The sequence below is a fragment of the Typopeltis vanoorti genome, unplaced genomic scaffold (genome assembly GCF_054136105.1).
Source record: "Typopeltis vanoorti isolate ZY-2024b unplaced genomic scaffold, IOZ_Tvanoo_1.0 HiC_scaffold_685, whole genome shotgun sequence".
Lineage (NCBI taxonomy): Eukaryota > Metazoa > Arthropoda > Arachnida > Uropygi > Thelyphonidae > Typopeltis > Typopeltis vanoorti.
In genome coordinates, this window is record NW_028328168.1 from 29,593 (window position 1) to 53,345 (window position 23,753).

The 23,753-nt window shown below is 35.2% G+C and overlaps 1 non-coding gene across 1 annotated transcript; it reads right to left on the bottom strand.

The window, feature by feature from the left end:
• Positions 1-330: 330 nt before the first annotated feature.
• Positions 331-403, bottom strand: TRNAM-CAU (transfer RNA methionine (anticodon CAU)). Its single transcript has one exon. It is a non-coding gene; the product is annotated as a tRNA-Met (tRNA).
• Positions 404-23,753: the final 23,350 nt, after the last annotated feature.

Below are 23,753 nucleotides of genomic sequence, written 5' to 3' on the forward strand. Positions count from 1 at the left end.
CTTTCTAATACTCTGGGAATCTTGTCCCCTCCAGAAGTATAAACTGCCCTACAAAGGAAAAAAATATTATCCTCCAAATTTAAAGGAAAATAAATAAATGCAAACAGAGCACTATAACATACGCAAAATTGCAGTCGAGAATATTTCCACGTCTCGAGTAACCAGGGTTTCTGCAAATCAGTTTTTATTTCCCCCCCTAATTTGTTTCTTTCTTTTAAAATAAGTTCCGAGACAATTTTCATTGTATTTTTCATTAGTAAGCGACGCTTTCTTTACAAGTAAACAATGGAATAAATAAAATTCAACTTACCAAGAATAAAAAATCTTCTCTGCCCCAGGTGAGGATCGAACTCACGACCTTCAGATTATGAGACTGACGCGCTACCTACTGCGCTACTGAGGCACATTTCCAACTTTCAATAATATCATTTTCCAACTGTACGTGCAATGAGACTTTCTTAGTGTGGAGATGATGTCACGCACTTTTTTTTAAATATCTAGATTTATGAGGATTTCCTTTCTATTTAAGTATACCAACCAAAAGAAGAAATCGTGGCATCAGGATTTGGCATGTGGAAAAGAGTCACGTAGTTCCCATGAGTTAGCATTTACTTATTCCCAACAACAAGTTGGATTTATTGTATGGATCCAACTTGAAAGATTGTGGTGGATCTGTGATGATCTAGGCGAACATATCTTGGTATTCTGCTGGCTCTATCATAAACCTAAGTTAGTGGTCCCTAAACTTGGACCGGGCATACCGCCTCCTTGTCTAAAAAATACTTATATATATATTCAACATCCCCCCCTCTTTGGAAACTAATTCCTAAGACCTGTCCAGCTCTACCTGATACATAAAAAAGAAAATCGTATGAAAATCGAATCAGCAGTTCTCAGCAAACAAACAGATAGATACAGAAACAAATCTGTGTTTTATTATGCATCTAGTAGAGATTTTTGAAGTTTCGAAATAAGACACCTTTGAACTGAAATTTTAAAACTGTTTATTGAAATCAACAAAAGAAACATAAACTGCACGTAAGCACAGGAGACGTTGGAGCTGAAAATTTAATAACACTAATTAAATTAAGGAAACAAACATAAATTGCATATATGTAAAAATCGCACGTAAAATAGTAAATAACGATCAATAATATTAAAAAAAATCCTAATGAGAGGGATGAGTCTCATGTGATACTATCACATGAGAGCATCACATGTGATGCTAACTTGGATGGACTTTTAGGAATTGCAAAAAACGATGTGAGTGCAATGGTGGTTTAAGGAATTTCATAACTCACCTTTAATCATAAACACACACACACACACAGGTCTCTCATTTTTTCAAGTTTTTTTTTCTTTTCTGGCATACAAAACAAAAACAACAAATAGCAGGTACTGCTGATCCTTAGAAACTCCTCCCCCCCTTCGCAACATTCTTTTTATATAAAGTAAGGAATCCAATGAAGAGAATCTTAAGAGGTATACTCAGCTACCAATAAAAGTCTTTGAAAGGTTCCTTTCTTAAGAGAGTAACCTTTAGTGAGTTAGGCAGTGTGTGCGACTGTATTGCTTTCCATTCAGTTTACATTAAGATAGTAGATGGCAGATAACTTATATAACAAAAAAACAGCAGGGATGTGTAGCACTATTTATTTAAGGCGATATATTTCAGCCTAAATATCACAGGCCATCATCAGTGGTGACGATAGTTGATTTCAAAGTAGAACGCGAACAATGCATTGACATGAAAAAGTAAGAGCTGATTGATTAGTACTGAATAACTACAACCATATTATGTTATTTTTTATTCATCAGCTATAAAAAATTATTGATGTGTGATTAAAATAAGACTTTCCCATATGCAAGATAGGGAATGGCAATCGTTCCTGTTTAAGTTCGGACGGTAAAGTAAGGCCTCAGCGCTTTCTTTAAACAAATGTTCACATTTTTACCGACATCGATGAAGTAAGGGGGTTTCAAACCACAGGATGTTGTGGTCTGTAGCCAAGGCAGATTTTCGGATTTACCTTTGCTAATATAAGATTGGTGTTGTTGTATTATCTTTTCCACTGAGCTTCCAGCTTGTCCAAAGTAAGAATGATGGCAGTCACGAGGAAGGTAATCGTCTTTCAAGCAAGTGTATGAAATGCTACTAGTTGAAAAACAAAAAAATCCTTAATTAAAGATCCCCTTGTGATCCATCTAACACTTTTTTTGACCTCGAGTTCGAGGCTATAATGTGAATATGAACGGACTGATTAACGCTTATATATGATCAGCGATTTTTTTCTTTTGTTTCAGTGATATGTCTTCGATTATTTAGTATACTTAGGTTAAAAGGTAAAATGGATTATAATAGTTTCTTAAGAATTTAAATAAAATTCAAATTTTAAGAAAAAATATATTGCTAAGAATATTAATTCACTTACTAACTTATCGCGAAACTGGCATATTTTCTTTATTTAATTATTTTGTAATTCACTACGTGAATGTTATTTTTACTTATAACAACAAAAAAATTTTTTTTTAAAAATTACATTTTTAGTAGTCATAAGGAGCAAAGGCACGAATGTTACTCTTTTCCACACCACCTCAGAGGTAGAGTATTAGGTGCGCTTTTTTTAACGTGGTATCCCCAGTAGGCCTATTCCACGACCAGTCGAAATAAATTCCATAATAGTTTTCGATATCATCTCTTTATCTCTGCCTGGTTGTAAGAAATGAATTTGATTTCTACTTTGCAGCTGATACTGTTAGTAAGAGGAAGATGGTGACTTATTTTTTCTTTGATTCGTCGTTATTCTCAACTGTCAGAACACATTGAATACACGAAGTACTCCCAGTAGAAGTGTCTACGATGAGGGAATTTGGATCCCATGCGCCTGTTTAGCAAATGCTTTTATTATTCTTCTTCAAAATGTCCTTCTCTACATCGAGATAAATCTGATTTGCATCGAGATAAATTTGTTTTTCGAGATGAAAAATCCGAGTTGACAGGAAGAAAAACCTTCCACTCTGGTTCGAGACCGAATAACTCATGCTCAGTTAAAAAATTATTATAAAGGTTTTTCTCATCAAATATGAGAGGATTCGAACACAGATCCTTTCCAAGTAAAGCATTTTCGATACCGAATGAGCTCATCTTCACTTTCTTTACTGAGAAATGTCGTTCAGTTTCGTTGAGTGTATTCTCTTTAACCAAGAAAAAAGCAGGGAAGAAGTCTAGTTGAATCTTCATATATATCTTTAAGTCTTCATTTGTATCACAACTGAAACTCAGCAGAAAATAAGAAGCTGATTTATTGGTGGTTTTGAGGCATGCATTTGAAGGCGCTGTTTACTGAAACTCATTCAGGGATGTTATTCATCATCGAAACCACTTTTTGTTCCTTCTCTTAAACTCGTCCCACTAGACACACTCACCACTTCAAGAGGTAAACTGTTCCGCAAGCTCACTGCTTTGTAAGAGATAAATTCACTTACCACTTTCTTAATTGCAAGTAAACCCAACTCCCATCGATGCCCCTTTTCTCTCCCCAACTTCCATACAACGAAAAGTTTAACCAGGTGATTTAATTTAACAGAGACCTCCATGGTGTCACCTCTGTTTTCCATTTAACCAGAGTGAGTAGTCCACCTACTCTCAATCGATTGTTTTTTTGTTAAGTCGGATGTAATATATCGGATTTTTTGAATAATATTCTATATTCTTGTATACATATAAGCCTCTTAAGTATTCTATAAATAAGTTTAACACACATGTCCCTTTAAAGCTATTCATATTCTCAATGTCCTCATAATATACACTTCATAATTCCGATATAATCCCTGTATTTCTTTTTTGCCTTCTTTCCACAGCTTCTGTATCAACGTTGTCTTCTGTATGGAACCCAGAAGACAACGTTGGCTCAGAGTTGTCCACCTGCAGTCTTAGGAAGGAAGTCAAGGTTCGCTTCAACATCCCAATTATTTTCTGAGCTGTATTTGAAATTTTTGCTAAGTGATCTTTGAACTTCTAATTTCTATCCGTCATAACGCCAAGATCCTATGTCTCATCTCTTTCTTGTAGCATAGCCCGGCAAATATAATATGCCACTGGAAATCCCATCACAACTAGATGCCTAGATTTACAATGAAAAACATTCATTTGAGAGCCAATACCATTTGCAAAAATATCCAGCCTTTTCAAATCATTTATTAAATGCTGGATATCAGTAACATCCTTAATTGCTTTACGAGCTTTACGTGATCATCAAACAATTGCATATCTCCTGTTAGATGCGTTCTAATCGTGCTAATTAATGTATAGATTGAAAACAATGGTCCAAGGATTGAATCCAGGAATATTCCACTGATCTCCATAAATCTAACAGATTCACACCCACACCCACCCACCCACCCACCCACACACACATACTGTATAACACTTTTTGATATCTGTCTGTGAATCATCCACAGTTAAGTCAAGAGTTTATATTGCAATACCTATATTCCCGTTTATGCAACAGCCTTTCGTGTACTATCTTCTCAAATGAATTAATTCATTTGAGAAGATAGTACATTCAATTCCCTTTATCCAACTCGGCCATAACATTGTTACACAATATGAGTAAATTGCTAAAACGTGACATTCCTTTAGTAAACCCATGCTGCTCCTTGCAGAATATAGATTCCAGTTCTTGACAACATCACAAACATCTTGATCCCCCATTTCGGAAATACAGAGAGGTCGGAAGTTAGACACACACACACACTGGTTTTTACCACTCTCGTTCAATGGAATTTTCGTACATTCTTTCCATTCCTGTGGTATTTTTCTTGAGCTGACTCAAGGCATACAAATATGCAAGATGCTTATTTCGGATGAACATTCCTTTAGCAAAAGTGCTGATATTTTATCGGATCGGTTTCTAATGCAGAATTCTCATGCAGGTTATGCATCCGCACTTCAAGCTTACTGTCATGCACCTCTAACTTTTCACCGAATGTAGCATAGCACTGTTGCACCAGCTTACATCCACCTTCTTGATGTATCTTAGCAAAGCGAGGCACTTATTAATTGAACGATTCATCCGATGCTAACCCAAGAATCCCATATGTGCATTCAGTAAAGCTGTTCTTCCCCATTAATTCTTTCTTTCCTTTACTGGCAACATAACAAAAAAATTCTTTTAGATTTGCCTCAGCCTGCATAATGCAGCCCCAAATTATTATCGTACTCTGAAATCGCTTTTCGTAACTTTTCTGGCCGACGCTTTATATATTTTCTCATTTTTCTCAGTCTTGTTCTCACGACAGTCCTTCCCAGTTATGGATCTCTTGCATAATAAAAGTTCACATCTGTTTCCCAGCTACCATATTTATTCTTTTAACACTAGGGATACATTCAGATGCCGCCTCATTTAAGCACGTTGTCAAAGATTCCCATGCATTAATGACAGCTTTCAATTTAATAACTGATACCATAGAATTAAAGAGTTCTACGTCGATGATTATTTGAAGCATTTTAGTTCAGCACGAAAGTTGTTCTACTGGGAACATCAATATAATGAGCTACCTGCCAGAAAGTACCCGATGATCACTGTCACCAGTTGTCGGTAAAGAAATAATATCCTTAGGTTTGATCTTTCTCGTCGAATTACTTCATTAACATTCATCTTGAGAAAGTTGTCTCGCAACAACTTAATAAATTCCTCTTCATTCCAGTCATGAGATTTCGTATCTGATCATCAATGTTTGGATAATTTAAGCCACCCACAACAATTACTCATTGAGTTCAATCGAGGGAAATATGCGATTCATTTAATCGTTCTCAGCAACGAAACTGCCAAATCTGTGGCTCCTGTCACTCTTATAAAGGCAATTCCTTTTACGAGCGATCCCAGTTACAACAGCTGACTCTATATTGAAGGGTTTCTTTAATGCAAGCAATCTTAGGTCACAATGTATTCAACAAAGGAACGAACTCCAACCGTTTGTTTGCAATGCACCTGGCATTTGGATATACGGATACATTTGGAAACTCGTACACATAACAAATTGCTACCTAGAATTGGGCGTATCAATACAAATTGATATACCCAACAGGCCCGAGACCAAATCGTATATTCCCATCGCTTCACCAGATACAGAAAAATGCTGTAGATTTCAGAAGATATACAAACGATGTCTCTGATGCCAACAATCTTAGGCCATAGTCAATAAAGCAACAAACAAAATCTTTTTTTTGCAATGCTATCCTTAGGTTATATTTAGATCTATAGTCTGCTTGGGATTGTTGTACAAGTTTCCCTTTTATCTCCTCAGACACACATAAAAGGACGGAGTCGAAAGCGTACATTCCCATTCCTGCACCAGATAGAGAACCAAGCTCAAAGCCTTCCATAACAGTGTCGCATTTGCATATCATTACTGAACTTACACCCACACATTCTCACCGTTCCTCCCAAATTTCTTTCTAATGTAAACTGTGGCAAAAATATAAAGTGGGTGAGAAGAATTATCGTCGTCTTTTGCACTGAAACGGAAAAGGGATTTAATAATGCACTAAGGGAATTAGCTTCAACTTACCAAACATCTGTAGACAATCATCAGCTTCATGGTGGGGGGGGGGAGATGAGAAATGGAACGGATTAACAATGAATAATGCTTTCACTTATCCACATCTGCTTTTACAGTTCTAAAGCATTTTCTATTTCATTTAGCTTTCTCTCCTCACATCACTCACTCGGTGATGTTAATAATGTTAATGCACTCCTTTTGCTTTCCTTGGCATTAAGAGCCACTTTTTCAACAAGTTTAGTTTTCAAAGTCTTCTGCTTTAATGTCTATTCAAGTGTCTATAAGTTCTGCATTAGAAATTAACATTCGTTACTGTTTTCAAGGTACGAATAAAGTGTTTCATCGTAGATTTTTATGCTGCGTAGTTCTTTCAGTGGTTGAGATATTTTTACAGAAATGCCTTCAACAGGACTTCGCTATCAACAACTAACAAAGAAGCATTTTGATTGCGACTGATTATTCCGAGATCCCATTATCATTACGCTTCTTTGCAGTCTAGAGTAGTTCTGTTTTTATGGGGGACTGCTGAAAATTGCTTTAATTGGAGGTCTGGTTTCTGTTAGAATGAACATAGTCTCATATCTCATCTCATTATCTGCCATTGTGTCGTTTCCTGAATGCGAGAGACTGTTTGTTCTTTAAGGGATCCCACTTATTTCTTTTCTTTGACTAAACATATTTCATTATAAATTACTTTCTATTAAAAATAACGCAGCTGGAAAAAATTACACAAAAGAAAACAGAGTTTGATTAACTGAATAGTTGTCTCAATGTTCTCTCTCTCTCTCTCTACAGGCTTCCCTTTCGTAGACTTCATCTAACAGATTGTAAAGTAGAATTCAGAAATCTTAGAAATATTTGAAATGAAGAAAATGGACAACAGGATTTTTTTTGAGACCCCCGAGTTGAACATCGAAACCACAGTAATGAACACATATGAGAAGGGCATGCCTTGATCTATCTGAAGATCAATCGCATTTTATTTCCCCAGACCACACGATCTGATAGCAATGTTTCGATGACACTGCTGATTCCTACCATCTTCTTTCCCTGCTTCTCTATGTATACCTGTATTTAGTGTTTCATTTGTATTATAAGTGAGTGTTTTGTATTGGCTAATTCTTGGCAGAACAGAACACAAATTTGTGTGTGTGTGTGTGTGTGTGTGTGTGTGTGTGTGTGTGTGTGTGTGTGTGTGTGTGTGTGTGTGTGTGTGTGTGTGTGTGTGTGTGTGTGTGTGTGTGTGAGTGAGAGAGAGAGAGAGAAAGAGAGAGAGAGAATACAGATTTTGAGCGAAGTGTGTAAGAAAGATAGAAAATAAAGCAGGCAGAAAGATAAAAATTATGTGGATTGCGAATCCCTCAAGATTTCAGCAAAGTTCTCTTTTCTAGGCAACTACAGAAAAATCCATCCATCCCTTTCTCATCCGTCCAAGACGGGTTGAGTCTCCTTATTCGGCAATTCGATGAATTCAGATTAACAGCTTACGGCCATATTCCTCTCATGGTAAACAGTTTATATCTGCAGATCCGTATAGTCACGGGACGGATTTATCTGTTCGGAGAGACGAGAAGCCCTAGTTCGGGATTCGAATTCAGATCTTTACAATTAAAAGGCTCGTGCATACCACCTGAACAACCGATTCCCTAAGGAATAACAAGAGGTACAAAATTCAGGAAATAAAAATGTTTAAAGAAATGAATAAAGGATGATTCTTCGAAACCGCAGAATTGAATATGAAATTGAAAGAGCAATGGAAACGTATAAGGAGCTCTCTCTCTCTCTGTCTCTCTCTCTCTCTCTCTCTCTCGCGTGTGTGTGTGTGTGTGTGTGTGTGTGTGTGTGTGTGTGTGTGTGTGTGTGTGTGTGTGTGTGTGTGTGTGTGTGTGTGTGTGTGTGTGTGTGTGTGTGTGTGTGTGTGTGTGTGTGTGTGTGTGTGTGTGTGTGCAGACATCTAAACATCAATTGCTTTTTATTTTCATAGGCAGGCTGACGCACGGATACGATTCCGGGATATAAAGTTTCTTATATCTCATTTGTTTTTGTATACATTCAGATACTTGCAGATAATTGTAATGAGCATGGTGTTAATAAATAAACTGATATTTTGGATACAACGAATGAAAGAATAAAGAAAAAACAGAGGCGCTAAGAGGGATGAATGGTATACGAGAAAACGAATATGGTAGAGAGAAAATTACACGGAGTAGGTGTCCGTCGCTAGATGCAGATCGACGTGATTTGTATACGATGCACAAATTATTTCAGAAATGATTAAAACGATTATTATTTATTTTTTAAGAGAGAGATAGTCAGAGATTCATCCAGAGAAGCTACATACTAGACGCACCAGCTATCATATTTATTGTTCAATTCATTCAGACTGCTTGCACTCACAACATCCAATTGCAATCCATTCCAATCACACACTACCCTCTTAGAGAAAAATCTAGCGCTCAACTAATTCTTAGTGGTATTCACTCTCAGCCTCTAAGGATCCCCTCTAATCCTTTCCGCACCCTTCATAAAATAAATTTCTTCAACTGAAATACTGTATAATCCTTTCAGATGTTTCCAAGACTCAGTCATATCACTACCTCCTTCTCCTGTTTGGCAGTTTCTGCAGTCTACGAATTCTCAGTCTGTCTTCATAATCAGTAGTCCACAATCCTGATATCATTTTAGCATTGTTTGCATTCTCTCCACTGTATCAGAATCACAAGTGAAATCAGAGGACCAGACCTGCGCACAATAGTCCAAGTGAGGACTTATCAATGCCTTGTAAATAGGAAAATGACATCCTTATATTTATACATGAAAGATCGTTTCAGTAGTGCAATTATCTTTTGAGTTGTATTGGTAATCATTGCCACATGACCCTTGAATTTCAACTTACTGTCTACTAACATTCTAAGATCCCTAGCATTATCAGTTTCTTCTAGCATAATCCCACCAATATAAAACGACATCGGATATCTGATCTCGAAAAAGTGCCAGAGTTTGCATTTACTGACTATGAACTGACATACATTTTCCCATGCCCACAGTTCCAGCCTATTCAAAGCATTCTCCAAATACTGCATACCAACAGTATTCCAAATCACTCTACCTATCTTTATATGATCACAAAATAGCTGTATCTCGCTCGTCAAATCCTTCCCAATATCATTAACGTAAAGATTGAATAACAGTGGACTAAGAACTGATCCTTGTGATACACCGTAAGTTACCTTAAATATTACAGACATACATCCCCATACATTTGTTTTCACATCTGTCAGTCAGCCATCCTCTTATCCACACTGATAGCTTATAATCCAAATCCATTTATGCAACTGAAATACAGCTATTTTGTGATCATGCAAAGATAGGTAGAGTGATTAGGAATACGGCTAAGAGCATCTAATCACTCTACCTATCTTTGCATGACCACAAACTAGCTGTATGTTGCTTGTTAAATCCTTCCCAATATCATTAACGTAAACATTGAATAACAGTGGACTAAGAACTGATCTTTGTGTTCCCCCCCTCTAGTTATCTTAAATCTTTCAGACATACATCCCACATACATCACGTTTTCATATCTGTCCGTCAGCCATTCAGTTAACTACGCTAATAATTTATAATCCAAACCCATTTATGCAACAGTCTTAGGTGCTCTATTCTGTCAAAAGCCTAGGATAAATTCAAAAGTATCGTGGTGTATCCAATCCCCTTGCCTAGTTCAATGGTAACATTATTATAGGATATGAGCAAGTTGTTAACACATGACCTTCCTTTAGTAAACCCATTCTATTTATTGCAAAGCAGAGATTACCTATCAACCCATTTTTGAATGTGAGCCCTAACCTATTTTTACAAAATCTTCACCATCACTCAGAAGATATTGAGTAGTCAATAGTTGGATACATCTGCCTTTGCACCACCCTTGTGCAATGATATTACCATAAATTCTTTCCATTCCTGCGGAATCTTCTCTGTTCTGAGACTCAAATTATATAGCCTGGTCAAAAGACTGGCCAGTTCAATTGAACACCCTTTTAGCACACGTGATGATATCGAATTAGTCCCTATTGCTGAATTCTTATTCAATTTGTGCAACAGCTCTAATATTTCTTTTTCATACACCTGCGTTTATTCATCAACTGAAGAGGTAGAAGTGAGCTCAATGTTGCATACACCAGGCTGATAGCTTTAATCAAAATGGGCACTCATTAGTTGAACAACTTCTTCTGCACCTGTCATCCTCACACCATCTGCATTCAGAGGAGATATTCTCTCATATTCTTTCTTTCGTTTACTTGCAGCATATCGACAGAATTCTTGTGGGATGTGTTTTTCTTTCAGAGCCAGTTTCTTTTCATACTCTGATTTAGCTATCTGTACAAAATATGAGACTATTCTAGCTTGCTGGTTATAATTTTCACAACGGATCATCCTTATGCAGACGGTATTCCTTGCACATCAGGAATTGTTTACGAATCTCTTGCTTAATAAGATTACACATCGATTTGACAACTACTCTATTTATTCTTACAACCCTCGGGAAACATTCTCTGTCGATATTCTTTCCATCCAGCAACCGATCCCATTCCACTGAACTCAGTATACTCCTCAGGTGATCATAATTTCCTGCTTTTTAGTTCCGCATGTAACCTTTTCTGAATGGAACATTCAAAAACTTAGCAACATCCCAACTGAGTACCGCATGATCAATTTCAGCATCCGGAGACAGAATAGTTACGCCTTTAAGTGAAACACTCTCTGAACTTCTGGTTGACTGGTTGCTAGTGATTCATTTCTTCATCACTAGCAACCAGTCAACTAGATCTGTAACAACACCTCCATTACGCAGTTGATCTTGTTAGATTCCACCTCACACCAGATGGCTTCAAAATCACTGCCACATGAAATACTGTTACTAGTACTACGATCATATGTCGCAACAGTAACTGCATTCAACACATCCGATATCATTAGCAGCACGCCCCTATCTTCTCCTATCCTTACTAAAGATACTTACCCTTTATACTCAATACCAGTTAACATATCGGATTCTCATAGCCAGACTCATTAATGTCTATAATCTGAGGTCTCAACATATTGACCAGGGCATCAAACTTTATCCCTATGTTTCTGATACTCCTAGAATTCGTGTACAGACATAATCTACCTGCATTTTCTTTTGTATACTCTTGTCTGCGGTCTACATGACACAGTTTCACAACTTGCACACGTGATAGTCCGAACCGGATGACCAGAAACTCGAAATTGTTCTCGACTCTTAATAATTTCAATGATAATTCCATTTCCCGTCATTAGCTCAATTATATGACTTTGTCGCTCTTACACTCATTTTCTCCACATTCTCCCCATTGTAATTTAGTTTCCATGACTCTCTGTGTTAGGTCTCATACTAGTTATTAGTTTTTGAAGACTCCTGATACTAAACGCATTCTGTTGCAGACTGTCCCTCTTATACAAATCTAATCTTCCCTCAGACTCACTCCCACATCCAAAAACAAGCATCCATTGCTTCTACAATGATCACTACTCAATGATTCTATGGCTATCGTTGGTAGAGAACACGATCTGTTTTTATGAGGTTTTCCCTGGCAATTCGCATTCGGATGTTTCCGTGAAATGAAACTCGTATGTGTTTATGAATAAAATAGATAATGTTATTCCATAAGGAATGGAAGACTAAGAAATATTCCCTGATGATTTAGTCGATTAAAAATAAATCAATTTCAAAAAATAAATAAATAAAAATAATCATCTGAAGTACACATTTTATAAAATCAAAGAAAGATAGAAAAATTGAGTTTTAGATATAAATCGTTTTTCTGTTGTCAAATTCATATAACATGTTTGTTTTTCTTTTTTTTTTAATCAGCATACCTTTATCGGTAATACTTCTCAGAATTCCAGAGATTTGATGCTGTTGATGTACACTCAGCTGCTGTCGTTATTCTGACAAGAGCTTATGTCATAATAGAGTTTGTCTGTAAGGCAATTTTAACCCCTCAGTAACAGGAAAGGTCGGTCATTTGTAAAACAATAAAATTACATTTTTATTAAGTTCAAGTTTTTGATGATTGGGCTTTTGAATATAAAAGTGGCGCTGAGATTTAGCAGAGAGAGAGAGAGAGAGAGATGAAAAAAGATAATGTAAAATAGTGACAGAGGAGAGAACGAGGCCTCAACAGACCAGTTTTATCTGATGACCCACAGGTACTTCTAAAAACGGTCGACTGACGTTTTATTCATTAAAGGAAAAGTAACAAAAAAGGGGGGAAATGCACTAAAACCTAACAACAGTAAACAGATAAAAAGATTATTAAAAATATAACGGATAAAAAAAAAATTAAAACAAGTGAACAAATTGGGGAGACCTGGGCCTGGAGTACCCGCTCCAAAATCTCTCAGGAACTCCTCGATGTTGACCTTCGCAGCCCGCTTTGTTTGGCCCAAATCCCCCGCATTGGAATAAAATGAAATTAGACTAAAATGACAAAACTAATAAAATCTGAGTTTAAAAGGTCATCAAAACAATGATGTTACAAATATATGCACAATTTAATTCTCCCTTTGTGATCTGACATATGGTTAGTGCTCTACACCAGGGCTGTCCAAACACTGCCCGCAGGCCGTATGCGGCCCGCGGTGAGATTTTGTGTGGCCTCGTTGTGGGTTTTGATTTTCACGAACGAAAAAAAAAAAAAATAACAATTTGAATCGAATGAGTACTAGATATTTTAATTTTTTTACTAATCGATAATCTCGATGTTGGTAATTTTATTTGGTGCTTTTACATCACTATAAACCCACGTGGTTTTCAAATATTAAATGAGTTAAAGAAGCATTCTTACAGTGTTTTTGTTCAAACGTAAATGCTCCAGGCGCTCACAAGGTGAGCGCGCGATTAGTGTTCTTCGTTTGTTCAGATATCGAGGTTGTGTCGCTTCTCACCAAATTACTACATACGCGTTGTGATGAGGCCCTCGGATAAATATTTTTTTAATGCGGCCCGCGGATTACCTAAGGTTGGACAGCCCTGGTCTACACCATCTCCTTACGAACCGTTCGTCGCCCGAGAGGTATCTTTCCTGCTCCAGGGATCGAGGGAGACAGGCAGAGAAGCAGTTGGTACTTCGATGGCAGATTCTGTCTTCTTCAGTGAGGAGATGTTTTCAATGTATTTTCCATATATAATATTTTAGAACATTGATGACAAAAAGTAGGTTTTTCTTGTTTTTCCTGCTGGCGGGGAAAGACTGCAATAGTACCACCTCAGAGAAAGGGCAACCGGATCGTAAGCACTTCAGCCACTTCTACCAAATTCGCTGCACTGGTAGAAGAGATGTCCTAGAGTTTCAGTTGCATATCATACTTCGCAAAAGGACTAAAACGGTTGTGGGCGATATTGTGATTTTACTAGTTTCACCGGGGCAAGTTTCATCCGCCGTAAATAACTCCCCAAGCCAAATCCCAGTGAAAAGGTTTTCTGCAGCTGTTTTTGATATTCGTAAAGCGCACCTGTTCATTCGTGCCCAGATGAGGCATTTCTAAACCAAAGACATTTAAAGGTTTCTAATACTGCTTTGGGCTAATCTGAAGGACGACAACCCCATTTGAAAGAAATCTTTTTAGTGCTTTACATATTGCATAGTATTACTCTGGCACCATCTCCGCACATCGTCCATCATGGCCAATGGTTCCAAAACAGGTAGGAAATATCCAATGAAGTATTTTGTTAGATTGTCTGATGGGTGATTTCACGCCAATGCTTTTCGTGTAGGTCGAACAGCGTTATTGAAGTAGGAATATTATACGATCGGCAAGATAAATCGTCCTTCCGTGAGGAGGGATGCTACAAAATTAAATACACTTTTAAAGGAGTGCATTAAGATTGAGCACAACTGTAATTCATTGTCAGATATTATAATTAAATAATTACAAGATTAATTTGATTACAAGGTGTTAGAACGTCGCCCTGCTTATTGAAGGTTTAACGTGGCATAAAGAAGACTTATTTTGATGTCTGAAAATAAGTAAAAGATTACAAAAATATGTAGAATGTATAATAATGAAATAAAATTCTTTAGCCTACCCACAGTACAAATATACTGCAGCTTTATTGATAACCTTTTTTTTCTGTTGGAAACACATGAAAATAGCAAATATAATATACTTTGGAGAAAAATGTACTGGATTCAGAAAAAAAGCTCACGATATAAATTTCTATTCGAAATAAATAATATTTTGCCAAAGTCATCAAGATAGCTAATTTGAGAAATGAAATTAAAAAATAGTCAGAGAAATGTATAAATTTATTTATTCATTTATCAAATTTATTGAAGTACAGGATTAACCGGTTTTTGGTTCGAGAGAGAGAGAGAGAGAGAGAGAGAGAGAGGTAATATATGAAACAAATGAAAACAAAACAGCAGAAGCATATGGAAAGAATGAATAAAAATGGGGAAAAATCTTTACAAAATTGGAATGACAAGGAATATTTATAAAACTTAATATAAATAAAATATTAATGTATGTAAGTATAAATATACGAGAATGTCAAATATTTCGAATAAAGAATTGCGAAATTATATTTGTTATATGAAATTTGAAAGCTACTTTAATAATGAAACATATTAAAATTGTTTCATAACACCGTAAGCCTATTCTCTTATTAAACAAACATTCTACGTATATATACAAAGAAGTACATCTCGTGACTTTTAAGTATAAATATCTTCATTTGATTGATATGTTTATCAATAAATTTACAAATATCAATTATTAAAATAGCATATAAGTTAATTTTTATAATTTCAAAACTAGTAAGATGACAAGAATTCTAAGAAACGTTGTGTTCGTAATCATAATTTAAATATTAATAAATGCTTCTTGAAGGGGATTATTTGGGAGCATTCTTGACTTCGACATGGATTAAATCGTAGTGCCAGTAATAATAGCAATTCTCATAGATAATTAGAAATATTCTTGATTTCATTGAAAAAGAAAATAAATTTGCATTTCGTAACATAGATAAAGCCTAATAATTGATAATTGAAACGAATTTATAAGGATTTTTAATGATAATATTGGTGATGTTCAAAAGTGTTATTCCTTCGTACCTGTCTGTAGCCAAACACAGCTTTCTGCAACGATTTACTGTCGCGCCATCTATCGGCTAGAAAAACAAAAACAGAGTTCTTATTGATCGCCATGGAAACCGAAATGCTAACTACGACTCGTACAATTATTACAAAGTATAACAATTATAAATCTTCTCTTATCTATAATTACTTTTCGTAAATTTCTTGTACTGTCGTTCAAGATTATTACGTGAATGAATATTAAATATATAATATAATGAAATATAAAGAAGTAGTATATTCAACTAGATAATTAAAATATATAATAATCTAAGGAGACAGCATATCCAGGCTTTAAATCAAAATCGATAAATTGCTGATTGTTGTTCTCTCTTTATCCACAGTGCAAGCCTTTCAACTATTTTTTTTTGTATTATTCACTCTTTACTATACAATTTATTATAAATATTCGTATGCACTGTGTACTCACTGATATATTCTTTCTAATCGATCTTGTTAACCGTCACCGTTGTAGATTTACTTAATTGCTTATTTTCCCGTCCTGTCTACACAGACCTCAACATTGATACACTCCCTTCTTTCGGCTCAAATTACTAATTCAAATAAGTTAGTTATCATTAACAAAGTTAAAGAAAAGATTCAGAAATAAAATATATAATGCTGAACATACCTATGACGTTAGCTGTAAAGATGTGTTTACTCTCGATATTTTAGGTCCAGGTATGTGGTCTGGCATTCTAAGGCATTATTCTCTAACTGTTGCTTTAATGTCTGGGTCTACACTAACAATGAAATCGCACAACTGTTGCAACTGCAAACAACAATCCTATTCATTAGATTTAGTTCTCTGAGGTTGGTTGGTTAATTGTTAAAATAGTCTTGCGAAAATGTCTGTTAGAAAGCAGAGAATAATATTTATGCACCGAACGATTATTTTTATTACTATTATTATTATTAATATTTTTTTTAAATAATAATAATAATATTATATATATATATATATATATACATAAATTTAAAATTTAAATATATATATAATAATAATAATAATAATAATAATAATAATAATAATAATAATAATAATAATAATAATAATAATAATACACACCACACCAAAGAAATATTTACAGAAGTACAGCATCATCTCACAAAACCAATACGGCCTTCAGAAAACAAAAAGCACCATCACTTTATTAGAAGACATCGGCGACACAATAAACAAATCTCTCGACAAAAACAAGTATGCCGTCCTTATACTGCTGTACCTAACCAAAGCAATTGACACACTTGAACATGACATACTACTCACCAAGCTATACTCAATAGGTATAAGAGGAACACTGCATACATGGTTCAAGAACTACCTCTCAAGGTGCCATATTATCACCCACTCTATTCAACATATACATTAACGATGTTCATAACATATCCATAATATTCATAAGAAGTCAAATATTTCAGTACGCAGATGACACTTCACTACTAGCAATCCACACAGACATTAACACAGCTCTCTGCAAAGCACAACAAGATCTAAATGAAATCACAAAATACTTCCACCAAAACGCAATTCTAAACAACCGAACCAAAACACACATGTTGATAATACACAACCCAAGAATCATACGCCCCGCATCACTATCGAAACACTGTCACACATACCGCTGCATTAATAACAAAAATACCTGCTAATGTTTCGAAATCAAACCTGCAACACATGTAAAATACCTCAGTCGCTATATAGATTCCTAAATTAAATGGACAAAACATATAGAATACCTACACACCAAACTCGGGATCATCGCAGCAAAACTCTTCCAAGTTAAAGACATTATTCCACCCAACATAAAAAAACTCCTATATCACGGTATCTGCGAATACCTACTCAGATACGGAATAACAGTCTATGAAAACACCTCAAACAGCCAACTAACAAAATTAGAAACATTACAGAGCAAAATCATGTCAACAGTGATCTGGACACCTCACACGCAACAACCAATATCCAGTGATACACAGAATTCTGAACATTAAAAACTTCAAACACTACATGGCATTAACAAGGAATTACTTCAACATCACCTATCGAAACAACAGAGACACATATCGTATAACACGACCTACAACAACTCTCTACATCCCCACACCCTTCAACAACACATACGGTTCTTTTGTGAGATCACATCAGATACCCACGCAACTCAACAACCTACCAAGTTAAAACACGTAGATAAGTACAGAACATTAAAAAACGAACTCTGGAAAATATACCAACAAAGTTAATATAAAATTAACACTAATATACACATCACAAATTACCACCATCCAATGCCTACATCCCATACATAAACAGTAGCAACAACACAAATAGTGAAGCCTAAATCACACTCTCTTCACAAAAGCTAACCCAAGCTTCGAAGTAGGTGGGATTAACACGCCTCACTCAACCACACGTAATCCTTATAACTAAAGAAGCAGGTTATGTAATAAAACACTTAGTAAAGTATACAATAATAAAGAAGATACTGAAGATACTGATTATTATGTGATAATATCATTAATATAATACTCTTATGTAAAATGAAAAAATAATGTAATAAATATTCTTATAATTAAAAAATTATATAAACAAAAAAAATTATTATACAAAAAATGCGGAATAATCTTCATTGTTAACATTAGAAGAACATGTGTTGTAAATACATAATATGGAGACAAAAAATATTATTAAAAATTTTAATTGAAATCCAATGTAGAAAATGCAGCACTTAGAGCTGAATTCTATAAAATTTTAAGTTGCAATGTCACTCAACATGTCGATTATATGTGTAAATATTTAAGCAAGCAATCAATAAATTACTATTACTATTAAAAATAAATAAATAAAATATTATTATTATTATTATTATTATTATTATTGAAAAGTCTGTGTAGCTCAGTGGATGTGGCGTTTGCACGCCATAGCGCTTGACCACACGAAGGAAGACTTTGTTTCGAATCTAGTCGTCATCTAGAGGAAATTTCGTCCCGGAAACTCAAGAAAATCGACCGTAGAACCCGCATTATTTCTGAGATTAAATATATTGTGTTTGGGTTAGGGACCACGAGATGGCGGCACTTGCTGAGCAGTCTCTCTCTCTTCACTGCGTGCTGCTTAATTAGTGATAGCCTTGGGCTAGCTATCTCTGATTGGCTGCTAGTGAAGATTGAACTACCCACTTAGTCTCCAAAAAGTTAGATAGGGATAAACCTCTTCGACTACTCCCTATACGGGAATAAAAAGACGTTAGCTGATTATTTTTATTATTAATTTTTTTTTTCCAACACAGCAATCAAACCAAGAAACACTAACTAACGGGTGTCGTCCTCAGATTAGCTTATTAAAACCTTCGGAAATGCAAGCTGAGACATTACATCTCAACCGAGATCAGCACAAAGTAATGAATGAAGTTAATGTATCTAAGAGCTGTAGTTACAAGGCTTAAATATATTAAAGCAAAAATTGTAGATATATACATTTTATTATTATTATATAAATACTGTAAAAAATATAATCTTATTCAACCGAACTATAAATTATACAGTAAGTATGAACTATAAATTCACACGTATGCCACAGTAATTAACTTTATAATAATATGTAAATATCATAAGACATCATCAGTATAGTTATAAAACAACAATAGGAATTACATTCAAAAAACACATTAGTGCGCATGTTTACATTGAATCCCTCTTTGTATACAGTAGCGAGTTTAAGGACAAATACTATTTGGGATGTGATTAAATTAAATTAAAACAGATAAATTTATTTTATGCAGTTGAGGATAACAATTTTCCAAACTTTTGGGAGAGTGAGACAGTCGTCACGGTTAAGATTGGGTCTGTGACCTAAGGCTTTAGCACTTTCTTTATGGAAACGCTCATGTTTATATATGGATCGATGTAGTAGCTTGGTGTGTTGCCTTTGGATCCTCTGATTGACATTTTCAACTCCATATAGTGCGAGACCAAGTTTTTGAGATTTGATAAGACGAATGTGGTCTTGGTGTTCAGAGATGCGTTTATTTACTGATCTTCCTGTTTGTCTATAGTATGACAAGTTACAAGAACATGGCACTTCGTATACGTCAGGTAGCATTAGTGATGAGAGTTTGTCTTTTGGAGAAGGTAGCAAATTTTGGATCTGGTTGATTGATTTGTAAGTAGCAGCGACTTTGTGTTTCTTCAAAACTTTTTACAAACGTTAGAGATGCCTTTGATATATGGTATAGGAGTCCTGTCGGCTTCTTCTTCTCTATGTTGATGTTTGGAGGATGGCTAATAATTCTTTGAATGGTTATTGGATTAAATCCATTTAGTGAGGCTGTATCTTTAATAATTTCTAATTCTTATTTTAAAGATTCTTCAGAGGAACAAAATATGTGCTCTGCATACGAAAGATTTTGTTATGTCGTATGTTTGAGATGGATGGTGAGCCGACGTATTGTGAAAATAATGACCTGAAAAAGTTGGTTTTGGATAGACCGAAGTGGAAATGGAACCATGGTGATTACATTGGTGTGTACATCGAGGAAGGAAATACCTCGCGATGATTCCTTTTCTAGTGTGAATTTAATGCGAGCATGTAGGTTGTTGATGTTATTTAGAAATGAGTAAAGTTCTTGTTCTGTGTGACAGACTTCAAAGACGTCACCAAAATATGGTACCCATATTGTAGGTTTTGGATCTAGTGCAAAAAAAGTTTCTTCTAAGTGTTCAAGAAGAAAGTTGGATAAGTTAGGTGATAAGGGTGAGCCCATCGCTGTTCCTTCTTCTTGTTTATATATTTTATTTTTTCATGTCAAGTAATCGGATATGATTGTAAATTGGAGTAACTGGCTTTTTGGGTAGAGTTATGAATCCGATTAACTGGACGAAAACTAAACGTTCTTTTCAAAATTAGTGTTTTTTCGGACAGAGAAATAATTTTCTGATGTTTTAATGCCGGATGAAGTTTACTTTTGTGCTGTGTCTGTTAGAGGAAAAGACTATGATTCGTTATTTATTTATTTTGTTTTATTTTGTTTTTGTTGTTGTTAGAAATATCCCAACTTAATCCGGTCGGAGAGTCAGGGAACTTTGATTAGTTATTTCAGCTATGGTGAATTAGACAATCTGCGAAATTCTGTTTTTTTTTTCTCCTCACAAAAAAGCAAAAATTGCCTTTTGACGTTGAAGTTTCATATTCCAAATTGAATTCGGAATTGCAGCAATGATTCTCCTTAGCAGTTGATCTTTCCTCAATAAGATTAACTTCAGTGGGGATGTTAGGGAAATGTAACTTGTCCTTATACCAACCTAATCATTCCCATGGTAGAACGGTTCATATTTTCTGCATATTGGGAATACGATTCATGCATTTTCTCACCTATTTTCCTGTTTTTCAAGTGAAACCTGCTTTTCTGAGAACAGCAACAATAGTAATAAAATATATGGCCTTCTCTTGAGACCAAACAACTCAAAAACGGTTCAGAAACCCTTAGAATCGTTGCTCGTGTCCTGGACCGAATTTTATTCAGATAACATTTACTTAGCAAACTTCAGATGGATGTCATACATGTTTGTGTCTGTAATACGTCACCCCCTTTCAATTAAATCTCTCTCTCTCTCTCTCTCTTTAATTAAATGAATTCATCCGATTACCACTAACCATACCGACCTAGTTTGTGGTCAGTGGCCGAGTGTAATGACTATTCTGATCTCGTCTTTGCCTAAACATACACTTGGTTGGAATTTTAGAAAGACACGATTGCCACGATTTTTAAATTATCTAAGCCTTCACTTATTCAAAGTAATAATTCCAACGCAGTGTATGTTTGCAACCGTTTTGGTGAGTCAATTCGCAAGAAAATCATTTTTTTTTTTTTTTGAAAATATCTAGATGAGCAGGCATCTGCATATTTCTGATTATTCATCAGTGTACGTGTATTTAAAAAAAAATTATCTGGTCTTGAAAAAAAGGAAAAATATACTGCAGTCGGTATCAACAGTTTCAATTACTATACCAAGCTGTCTCCTACCTATAGCAGGTGCTGCAAGATTGTATGATATCCGTGCGGCTATCTACATCCCAACAATTCTTTCATCTTCAGAAGAAAGATTCCGATAATTGGAATACATGTTTATTAAGATAAATAACCATAAAAACAAATCCGACAAGTTACGTTAGTCGTTTGAAGGATCTGTTTTTTATTGTTATTTATCTTAATAAACATGTGGTCCAATTACCGGAATCTTTCTTATGAACTGCTAAACCACAGAAACTGCGCTTCCAATTCTTTCATCTTTTTCATTATTTGATGACGTTTGGCTTGATTAATAAATATGGATTTTCTTCTTTTTGTATAAAACTCAAATATTGTTTTAAAATTACTTTTTTCAATTTTAATTTTAAATTCTTTGTTGATCAAATACTTCTTATGTTTACTATAGTTTTCTAGTGAAACGATAGTGTTTTATCGAAACTCTCTGCGACCAGTAACTGCAGGAGTTTTCACATAAGTTATCTTCATAACTCTGCGACTAGAATGTTCTTTCTTGTTTTCACATCATTTTGATTATCAGAACTTTCCAGTCCTTCCTCGTATTATGAAAATGCTCCCATAAGAATATGTATTTCTAAAGCAGAGTTATTTATTCATAAAATAGTCATACATACTTAAGTAATTTGTTACTTTTTATTAATAATACATATATATGATAAAAACTTTTCTCAACATTAATTTGTTCATAAATGATATAGGAAATGATCTGAGAGGAACAGTTCATTTGTTTGCGGATGATGCGAAGTTGGGTAGGGCAATAGTGAATGCAGATGACGTCAAAATTTTGCAGGATGATTTGGATAGATTGGAGGTCTGGGCTAAGGAGAATGGATGTCAGTTTAATGTGGCAAAATGTAAGGTTATGCATTTTGGGGTGAAAAGATTGGCGGCAGATTACTGCATTGGTGGAACCGTGCTCCAGGAAATTGATGAGGCACGAGATTTAGGAGTGTTGGTGGATAAGGAATTGAAATTTAGGGGACACATTGCAAAAGTGACCAAAACAGCTCATCAAATCACTTGGTTGCTGAAGAATACAATGACAAGCAGAGACAAGTAGGTTATTGTTCCTCTGTATCGAGCCTTGATAAGACCCCATCTAGACTACTGTGCTCAGATTTGGTCACCTAGGTTTCTTCTTGATGGGGAGGAGGAGGTGGAGAGGATCCAGAGGCGAGTGACCAAGATGATAGCAGGTCTGTGGAATGAACCGTATGAGAACAGGATGAGGATTTGTGGGTTGCAAAAATTGGTTGATAGGCGGAGGAGGGGAGATATGATTGAGACATTCAAATTACTGAAGGGTTTCTATAAAATTAATTCAGAAGATATTTTTGAGAACAGGGCTGGTTGTGGGAGGACTAGGGGACATCCATGGAAACTGGGCAAAAGTGTGGTTAGTAAAGGTGTTAGAGCTGGGTTCTTTACTTTTAGAGTAGTGAATGAGTGGAATGCGCTCCCTGAGTCTGTGGTGGATGCTGTGAGAGTGAATGAGTTTAAGGCGAGGTATGATAGATACTGTATGAATGTTAAATAGTTGTGATGAATATGATTTGGGGCCTCCCTCGATGAGTCCAATGACTCCCTGGAGTTGCCCGTAGTAATAGTAATAATAATAGTAATAATATTTTAAAAAGAAATTAAATTAATTGTTTTGCATTTGATTAACACACCATTATATCATTTTAAGTATCATCCTACAACTTTCCCATTATTTCAATTTTAATATAAAACTGAATAACCTTTCATTCATAAATGATTCAAAATAAATTTTGTCTAGTAATATTATTTTAAAGAACTGAAAAATTTATAACCCGAGAACCAATTTAACCGAAACATTATAATTGCATTCACCGATTTAAATGCCGAAAATTGATTATCAGATGAATTCAATATTTATTTTGTAAAAAAACTGTGATATTCTTGTTAAATAACCATAATAATATATCAGTGAAATGCCACGCTACAAGAGATCGCCACA